Source organism: Mustela nivalis (assembly GCF_964662115.1).
Source record: "Mustela nivalis genome assembly, chromosome: 9".
Taxonomy (NCBI): domain Eukaryota; kingdom Metazoa; phylum Chordata; class Mammalia; order Carnivora; family Mustelidae; genus Mustela; species Mustela nivalis.
Genome location: NC_139028.1, coordinates 79630883 through 79641047, shown reverse-complemented (window position 1 = coordinate 79641047; position 10165 = coordinate 79630883). Strand labels below are relative to the sequence as shown.

The 10165-nt window shown below is 48.5% G+C and overlaps 1 long non-coding RNA gene across 7 annotated transcripts in view; it reads right to left on the bottom strand.

Annotated features, from left to right (window-relative positions):
* Positions 1 to 351: 351 nt before the first annotated feature.
* Positions 352 to 10165, bottom strand: part of LOC309872728 — a 32453-nt gene continuing 22639 nt past the window's right edge. For 6 of the 7 annotated variants that reach the window (XR_014316088.1, XR_014316089.1, XR_014316091.1 and 3 more), the window contains 3 exons: positions 9603 to 9663; positions 3736 to 3864; positions 352 to 2150 (listed from right to left, as the gene is read on the bottom strand). This is a non-coding gene — a long non-coding RNA (uncharacterized lncRNA). The remainder of the gene's footprint in view (positions 2151 to 3735; positions 3865 to 9602; positions 9664 to 10165) is intronic. The other variant, XR_014316090.1, reaches the window with a different exon arrangement.

Genomic DNA, 10165 nt, shown 5'->3' with positions numbered 1-10165 from the left:
AGCTCAAGGGGGAAAAAAAAAATCCCCAGGTTTTGAGCATGGCTGGGCAAGGCAGAAAGGCGATGTTGTCCTAAGAGTTGAAGGCTCTGCCGAAAGTTCCATGACATGCGTCCAAGGCTTTCAAGAGCTTTCCCCCAGAAATCCCCGCAAGGTATGAAGCAGATGCCCGTGATGCAATGGCACCCTAGAACCTCTGACAGAAGAAACAAACCTTGAGGGAAAACAATGAAATAAAACATTTTGGCTGCAGACGTTAAAGAGAAAACAGTAAAAGGAAAATTGGAAGAATAAACCCTCAAAACAGCTTGACTTGGATTTTTTTATTTATTCACCCAATTCAACAAACATTTTTTGGGTCCAAGCATTACAAAGATTGGGACAAAGTCTCCCTGGTGAGCCCCCCATCTCCTGGATGCATTCCTTCAGGGTCCATTATGTGGCTGGTTGCATTGTCCAAAAGTAGCCAGCCAGGGCAGTGTGTCTAGTCATATGTTTTCTTTCCAAACCTTGATACCCCTCCATCCAAATGGGGAGCCGATTTTCCCTTGGCAGGGGTTCACACAGTCCCCTGTGACGGCCTTGACAAGTACGACCCAGCAGATGTGATACTGCTCCTTTTGGAGGAGAACTCATAAAAGCAGATATGATGTCTGCTTGGTTCTCTCTCTTCTTTCTGGACCCTCAAATGTGGGGGCCGCCATATTGGAAGGAAGCCCAAGTTTGTCCACGTAGAGAGCAAGAGAGCAAGAGCAAGAGAGAGGAGAGGATCAGAGAATTCAGAGCTCTTACAAAGGAAGAGCCCAGAAATAGACCCTGTCCACATGGAGAGGAACTGAGGCCCCCAGCTTCAAGGCAGCCTCAATGGGCAGAGTGGGGCAAGTGAGCCTTCCAAAGAGCACAGTCTCCAGGCTTCGAGTCCTCCAGCTGAAACTCTAGACACCGTAAATTGGAAGCAAGCCCTCCGTGCTGTGCCCTCTCTGCATTTATACATGAGCCCAAAAGACGGTTGTCTTATGCCACTAAATTTTGTGAAACGTGTTCCTCAGTCATAGGGACTGGAATACCTTGTTTTCTTGAACAGAGCTTGGGTTTCCAGAGCTGGGCTGGCCCATTTTTAAATCCCAGCCCTGCCATGTCCCAGTTAAGGGATGCAGGCAAAGTCACTTAAAGCCCCTCTGTAATATGGGAATAATACCAAGACCACTAGCGAGAGCAGAGACTGTAGAGAGAGACCCAAGGAGTAGAGGAAGGGGAGTTCGAAAGTCTCCAATCACAAAGGTTAGAAGTGGCATTGAAACAAATGAGGCCAAGAGTCTAGAAGGAAAAGAGAGGTTGCTCAGGGAATAGAGAGCAAGCAAGGAAGGGCTAGACGGTTGTCTGGGAGAGGAGCTCAAAACACCAGAGTAGGCCTGTGGCCACGAAAGGAACAGGAGCAGGGAGATAAAACCACAGGGCTGCCGATTTTCACTCAGCAGCAAATATTTTTCACACCCAAAGATGGGATAGAGTAATGGAGAAGATGGACGTTTCCGTCAGCTGGGGTATTTGACCCAAGGCAGGATGCCCTTGGAACAGACCTGCAGAGTACGCTGAATCTTCACCAAGAGCACTGGATCCAAGGAATTTTAGAGTCCGGCCCACCCTGAGACACCAACTGTCACCACGCCAGCCTGTCACTCTTTAGTATGGGGCCCATTATTCATGCTCAGCACCACCTTGTCACCAGTCGATATATTCTTTCCGCACTTATATCTATTCTTTTCTATTCTATTCTATTCTATTCTACTATGTTAACAGTTTATCATCCTCTCTCTCTACTACATATCAAATTGTTCCAGAGTTCAGTGGCTTGCAAACAACGTTTACTATCTCACAGTTTCTGCAGGTCAGGAATCCGGGGAGGGCTGGAGCCTCCAGCTTTGAGATTCACAGGCTGCAGTCACGGTGTCGGGCAGGCCAGGTGTCCCTCAAGGTCAAGCTTGGCGGGTCGGCAAACCGGCTCACTCACAGAGTCCTTGGCAGCATCCAGTTCCTCCCAGCGGGGGACTGAGGCTCCAGTTTCTCAGAAGCCGTCAGTCAGAGGCCACCCTTGGTTCCCTGCCAGGTAGGTGTCTCCATAGAGCCTCTCACAGCCCGGCTGTTTGCTTCAGCTGAGGGAGGGAGGGGGAGAGAGAAAGAGCCAACAAGACCAAAGTCGCGGTCTTTGTAACAGAATCAGAAGTAACCCCCCTCCATCACTGTGGCTATATTCCCTGTCTTAGAAGTGACTCACTGGGTCCAGCCCACACTCAGGAGTGGGGATTTATACAGAGCTGTGACTTCCCAGAGTCACGGCTGCCATCCCCCTTCATCCAAACCCCACAAAGGTCCATGACAGCGGGAACCTTGCCCGCCTTTTTCACCTCCATATGCTGGCACCTGAGACATAGATGTTCGATGCACATTTTTAACGGAGTGAACAAGGTGAACCATAAGCCCCAAGAGCTCCAGGTGCTGCCCTGTAGAATACATGCTCATTGAATGGGTGAACAAATGCGTGGATGAATGAGCTAAATGTCCCTCAGTAAACATTTGACCCAGTCCCCAAATCACAATTAAAAAATAGATTTCGGGGACGCCTGGGTGGCTCAGTTGGTTAAGCAGCTGCCTTCGGCTCAGGTCATGATCCCAGCGTCTTGGAATCGAGTCCCGCATCGGGCTCCTTGCTCCTCAGGGAGCCTGCTTCTCCCTCTGACTCTGCCTTCCACTCTGTCTGCCTGTGCTCGCTTGCGCTTGCTTGCTCTCTGACAAATAAATAAATAAAATCTAAAAAAAAAAAAAAAAATAGATTTCAAAGACTGAGTGGCTTAGTAGGCCCCATGAATAAAGAGGGGTTTTTAGGCCGAATTACGCATATCCTATTTCCAAACCATGTGTCCACGAGGCCATCTTGAAGATGCGTAAATAACATAGGAATCCCTCCAGAAGACATGCGGCAAGAAGGCTACTGCCTCCAGGGAGGAGGATGGCAAGCAGACCTTTATCCTCTTGCCAGGTCATGGCAGGGGCTCTGGAGAATTTACATTTGCATAATTGTTTCCCCCTGACTGGCTCCCCTCCCTGCTAAGTCTGATGTCCTGGAGACGCCTTTCCAAGTGACAAGTGTATTGTCAACGCAGAGCAGATCCATGCACCAGGCTTCCTGACTGGCAGGCCCATCAAATCACAGAGGAGGCCCCAAATGGGGAACCTGGGGGACCAGACCTGCAGGAGGAGGCGGGTGAGAACATGTTCTCCCCGCCCCCCACCCTTACCCCTACTATGGCTGTTAATTGAGAAGGGGAGCCTCAATAAATTATATTGAAAACAGATAAACAACTCAAGCTGTGTTTATTAAAGAAATAGCAAATGGCACAGTGCCAGCACGAATGAGCTTTGCTGTAATCAGTGTATTTATTTCACCAAAAAGAAGCCTGTCTGGGCTTCTTTTAAGCCTGATAAATTCATTATGCTAAGTTTCAGCCTCCATAGAACTGAGGCTTTTCTATATGTTAATTCATTTTAGTAAATAATTATTCTGTTTGGCTGAGGGAATGCATGTCTCTATAATTTAATAATTGGGAGGGTTATTACATGTGATTAATAGGAATCATAAGCAAATACTGAGAGTATAATAAAGAAGGTCAGTGGGGAGGAAAGTGGGAAAGATGCTCCCTCACCCACCCTTCTCCCCTGGCGGAGTTAGGGTTTCAGTACTTGGAGGAGAGATTGCCTTCTTATCCATCCAAGAGCCATTTCCAATACATGCTACATTTCTCTTTGGAGCTTTGCAGTGTGTTTCCATGTGTCTGTATGTCAGAGGTGAGAAAGGAGGAGAGAGAAGACCTGGAGAGAGAAACAGGGCCGTAAGTGGCTGGAATCTCCAGACCAGAGCCTTCCAGATGCCCAAGGGAGCCCCACCCTGTCCCTTCAAGGCTAACCAGAGACGTTTTCAACAAACCTCAGTGAAATGAGAACAACCGACACCATGTGATGGCTTTTACAATTTTTTTCAAAATTCTGGAATCATCCCTTACCCAAGTGGACTATTTTTAAAATGTCCTTTTGTGAAATAAGGATGACCAGTAACCTCTTTCTCTTTCTTCTTACTTGGAAAAATGAAAATCTGGCAATTTTGGACCTCTTCCCGCCAATGGGTTTTGGCATTTTTAGTTCAGAAATGTACCAGTCTGGTGAAACCCCGAAGTCTTAGAACCTCTGCTTTAGGCCACTTTAGAGTCCTCTGGCCTCCAGAGTGAGACCATCCTGGGATGAGAGTCCCATATCTGATTTTCCTGGGCTATTTCCTCATTTATTAAATGGAGAAATTCACCTACATAGAAGTCCAGCAATTAAAACATATTAATTGGGCATCTATGTGACAAGTACTCTTCTTAGCACTGATGATAAAGCACCTGATGTCTTTTAGCAAATAAGGGTTTAGTTGAAGAACTGTTACCCCCATCAATGTAGAGATTTGTACATGACCAAGGTAACAGGTGCAATGTGCGGCTCTTAGTAAGGGATTAATAGTGCTTGTTGACCATACGAATGACTGAACTACATTCATAGTTGTTACAAGATCATAGATATCAAGGTTCTTTACATATTTCAATATTGTGGTGTTGTTCTTATTCTGCGAAAAAAAAAAAAAACAATGGATCTTCCGGGCCCAGCCAGGCCAGCTGGGAAGCCCTAAGGAATCAATGGGTACTAGGAGACGCATGAGCAAGCTCCCCATGATCCTTCCAGACACAGCTACTGTGCTGCCCTGTCCATTGTCTCCTCACAACTGCTTCTGCTGACCTACACACAAGACCTGCTCTCCAACCCCTGCTGCCCTGATCTTGACCCCAGCCTCTCTCAGTCTGATCTTCCCCAGCCCTGCCCTCCTGTGCCTGCTCTGGCTGATGGGTCCACATCCAGCCTCAGGGAGCTTCCGCCCCTGCCCCCACTGCTGCTTCCCAGACTGAGACATGATGGTCCCGGCGGTTTCTGGGGCTGGGGCTGCCACTTGCCAAACATGTCTCCTCTCTCCAGGGGACCAGTGAACCTCATAAGGTACAAGTCCTACTGCCTCGTAGGTACCGGCGAGCTAGGCCCAGATCACTGTTCCTGGAACGTGGCGCACCTGAAACCATGGATTAATGTATTAATGTATTAATGTATTAATTCCTTCAAGAAATAAGTTGAACTTGCACCTAGTGTATGCCAGTCATTGTACAAGATGCTGAGCAGACAGCAATGAACAAACAGGCAAAAGTCCCTGGCCCTGTGAGGCTTAATTTTTGGCAAACAGATGCAAATATATGTGATAAAATTCTAGAGAGTGATCAATGTTACAAAGAAAAATAAAGCAGGACAATGGGATAAGGGGAAAGAAAGGGCCTCTTTGAGGAGGTGACATTTGAGGTGGATTGCATAACATCCAGGAGAAAGGCCTCTGGGGCAGAGGGAACAGCAAGTGCAAAGGCCCTGAGGCCTAATACTGGAATGTTTTAGAAATGGCCAAGAAGGTTAATATAATAAGAACTGGAAGGGTTATAGACTTAGAGAAGAGAAGATAATGGGCAGCCACGTCCTATGGCACTTAAAGACAATTGTGAGGACTCTGGATTTACTCTAAGCATTTAAGAAACTACTAAGAAACTTTCTGATAAATGGAAAGTAAGGGGAGGCCCAAGCCTGGCTAACTGCATAGTCATTAAAAAGGGTACCTGCCTTCAGAGAATTCCTTCAAGCCTTTTAGTCCTCCTATACCCTCCAGCCCTACCTGATACCCCTCATAATACTACCAGCCCCCATACCAGATCTTTTGTCATCTCTCATCCCCATTACTCATTTTGGTCCCTGGCTCATCAACAAACAATCCTGATGGTGGGGATGGCCACCATGTGCTGAGAATCAGGACATGCCCAGGGTTGGTGGCCCAGATGAACACTACAGGCTAGATGAACACTACCAGAAGATTAGCCTGCTCTGATAGACTGTACCAGACATGGGATCAGAGGTGTCGGGTCCAGTCCAGCTTTGCCATTTAGTAGCTGTGTGATCTTGCACAAGTTACCTAACCTCTCTGGTCTTTGTCTTTAAATGACAATTATAATAACTGCTCTGCTAACCTCCTGTGGTGGCGAGAACCCAGTGCTTCAAGTAAACTGTTGAGCAATGTACCCTTGTCAGCTGTGCCTGCAAGCCGATTATCAGCATTCAACCCTGAGCCTGCCTATAGGCTCGGGCCCTCATGGCTAAATGGCTTTCAAACACCATCCTCCCTGACTTCTCCGGGTCCCGGGCCCCAGAGCCATCTCATCTCCATTCCCTCCTTCAAATAAAACATTTCATTGTTCCTCGGCTCTCTGGGAAATAGTGACCCTTGAGATCGCGAAGGGCCCAGAAAACACATTTGGCACAGGCAGGGCATGGCTTCATGTCTGACACACACTGTGCTGGGCCAGGATCCCCTCCGGAGACCTCCCTCAACAGCCTCCCCTACAGACACTCACACACGCACAAGTCAAGAGAGCCGTGGATCACACTCCTGTGGGGGATGATGGGAGATCCTTGGTTTGCTCGTTCACTCAGTCTGGTGATCAGGCAGGCACTCACCAAGCATGTGTTCTGGGCCACACTCCATGCTAGGCCCCGAGGCCCCACAGTGAACTAGGCAGGCCTGGCCCTGGCCTGAGGGGAGCTTAGGCCAAGCTGTGGTCAGTCTACCAGCACCCAGGGAGCTACAAGGGACTGCATCCATCCAAGGGTTCAGGGTGGGGGGTTCCTCTGAGGAAATGCCTGTGTAACCGCTCTCAAAACCGTGCTGACCACTTTGTGGAGCAGTCCTCGGGGCAAACAGCCTTTATCCAGAGAAGTGGCTGCCCTGCAGCCCGGCGGAGACCGTGGATTCTGTCCTGGCTCCAACATGCCAGGTCCGTTTATAACTTTGGACACATCCCTTCTGCTCTCTGGGCCACCCGGTGCCCCGTCTGTCATAGGAAGGGCTACAGCCACCCAAATTGCTCACAAACTTCAGTTGTCCTGCAACCCTCCTTGTCATTTCTCTCCCATACACCCCTGCCTGCCACCTCCAATCCACTCACGTTTATGAACGGTGACTTAGACCATGCTTAGTACACGCTGGGAAATGCTGTAAGAGCTTTCTATGTATTCACTCATTTAACGGTCTAGATACCCTTCTGAGGTGGCTGCTGTTTTACAGATAAGGACACAGAGCATAGCAAAGTGTTTGCCTGTCTCATCACGGCTCCTAAAGGTGGGGCTGGGAATGCCGCTTGGGCAATACGGCTTCAGAGCTCATTTTCTTAACGCTTGTAGTATACTACTTACTGCTCTTAATATCTTTCTTTCAACTGATCCACTTTTTAATGTCAGTTTCTTTTTTTTTAAAGACTTGCAATCATGTCCATCAAGTGAAGAAGTATGTGACCTGTCATAAATAGAAGAGACCCGTTAAAAATGCATGACTACTCCGTTGCGAACTCAGTATTTCTCCATGCAACTCCTCAGATCAGCTCTCAGACCACCAGGGGACACTTGAGGACACCTGGAGAGGACATGCTGAGGGTTTTTCCAGTCCGGTTACACCGTGACTTTCTGTCACTTCCAGGCACCTGCAGGCTTCCAGGGGAGGAAAGCCTCACAGCTCTCTGACCCCACCCCACCCCACCCCAACCCCAGGATTGCCACTCCTTGCACACCTCGAGAACTTCCAGGGGATTCAGCTCCTGCCAGCCTGGGGCTCCCATGACTCACCCACCTCCTCCCTTGTGGGTAAAACTTCCACACAGGGGCTAATGATGCCCCCAGCTGAGGCTCCCTTGGTCCTTTGCTTTTTCCAAAGACAACCCACTGGAGGCGTGTTCCACCTCCTGCCAGAGTAAATAGATGATTTTCCATTGCCCTGGGTCCAGCGGGACCTCCTGGGGAACATCAGCAACAACTGTGGGGGGCTGGGGGGGAGCCTCTATGCCCAGGCCCCTTCCTGAGGGGGATTTGCAGGGTAACAGGCATTAATCACACCTCTGCTGCTCCAGCACTTTCCAGACCAGCATGTCTCCCACTGTTCATCCCCCTCCCCCCGCACCAGTTTCTTTATAAAACCAAGCGTTTTCCTACACTGACCATGGAAGGGAAAAGCAGAAAATCAACGGCCCAGGACAAAATGCCTCCCCTCACCTTGAATACTTTGCTTTAACTCAGAGTACAACTTCACTTAGAGAAGATGGATCGCTTAGGAGAGCCCAGTCCTGCAAATACTCACAGGGCCCAGTTTGCCCATCACTCCAGGGCAGAGCTGAGTCACAGAGAGAAGAGAAATGAACTTGGAACCACCGCCACCCCCACTAAAGTTTGAGTCCTCTCTCTACCACCCTGGCAGGTGGGAGTGTGTACTTGGGCTAGTCATTTAACTACCCTCTTTTGGGCCCCACCTCGTCATCTTCAAAACAGGGATAATATCTGGGGGTCTGCCCAGCTCAAGGGGCCATGTGGGGACAGAATGAGAGGTGGCTCTGAATGTGTGGTACAAGCAAGGAAACCCAGTGTGGATGTGGGAGTATGACATGACGAGGTGTTAGCCACCGTCAGCTGCTGACAGGAAACCTAGTGCCAGGGCAGGGGGTGTTGGTTTGAGATGTGTCCTCTGAAAATGAAAGTACAGTCCTCCCCACCTCCGTGGCTATAGGAATTTGTCAAATGAGGCATCGTTTAACCCATAAGACAACCAGACTCGGAGAGCAGGATGCTAATGAAATGGAGTCTTAACCACTTTCAGGGTTGAAACCACTTTCAATCTCCTTCTTTTGTTCTAGAATGAAATGAAGATTTGATTCCCATTGAATCTAGTTTACCAAGTAATATTTGGCTTGGGCAAGAGGGAACAAATTTAGTTCAGTTGGAAATTCCAAGAGATGGCAGATACTTGGGTTAGGTTTAGGTTCCAAGCAGGAGGGTTGTTTGCCCTCATTTGAGTTTTGAGTCTGTTACAACGTGGGTTCCCCGGCCTTTCATAACAGGGTCTGGCTGGGCAAATGACATTCATCACCCTGTGCTTTTCTAGTATGTTTGTGAGTCAGAAGCCGTCTGATAGATGGCATCAGGTTTGGCTATCCCCACTAAGAGAATAAGCTGTCCCAGCTGCTTACCCAGACAGAGGAATTCTGTCTTTATTCATTCATTCACTCATGCATTCATTCAACAAACATGTATTAAACTCCTCCTGTGCCATGCCCTCTCCAGAATGCTAGGGGAAAATAAAGATAGGACTTAGTCTCTGACCTCAAGAAGCCCATAGTCAGGTGAGAAACAAGCTTGCAGGGAAATACATTACAATGTTGCGTGTCAAGAGCTAGCATCCAGAACACAGAACACAGGAAGAAGACAAGAACGAAGGATTAAAGCAGCAGTGCGGGCCAGGGCTCCTGGATAAGGTGGACCCTGAAAGATGAATAGAAATTCACCAGCTGCATGACATTACTGCATTCTGATTTGTATTTATTTTCATGGATGTGTTTATTTCTGCACAAGAGTACACACACACACACACACACACACACACACTCCACTACCTCGATCCTCAGCACCATGAAGGCAGGGAGCTGGTCTTGTTCATGGCTGCATCCCCAGCACCTAGACAATGAGTGGCACTTTTTAGTTAAGTGAATAATACGTAAGAGGTATTCTAATCAAAGATCAGAGCATTTTCCAAAGGGACATTAAGAGGAACCAAGTTAAAAAGGAGAGAGAAGACAATTTTCCACTGATGGTGGAAGAGAAAGCTGGGGTTGGCTCAGGATTATTCAGGATTACAGTTACTCAAACACTCCACCATGGGCAGCTGATTTGCAAAGAAGGGAGTGAACCAACAAGGACTAGGTGGATATGACTGTGGCCTTCAAAGTGGCTGTATATTTTTCAGAAGGGTTCAGGGACCCCACACTACCCACCCACCCACCAACTCCATTTCTGCACGAAATTTGCCTGGAAATAGGCAGGTAGAGGAGGGTGACACCAGCGGGGGGCAAGAGCATTAACCAGTGAGCAAAAGAACGATTGCTGGTCCCTAATCATCCTTCCTCCCCTGACAAGCCAAAGCCCTGTGTGGGCCAAGGTGACAGCCACAGAGCTAAGG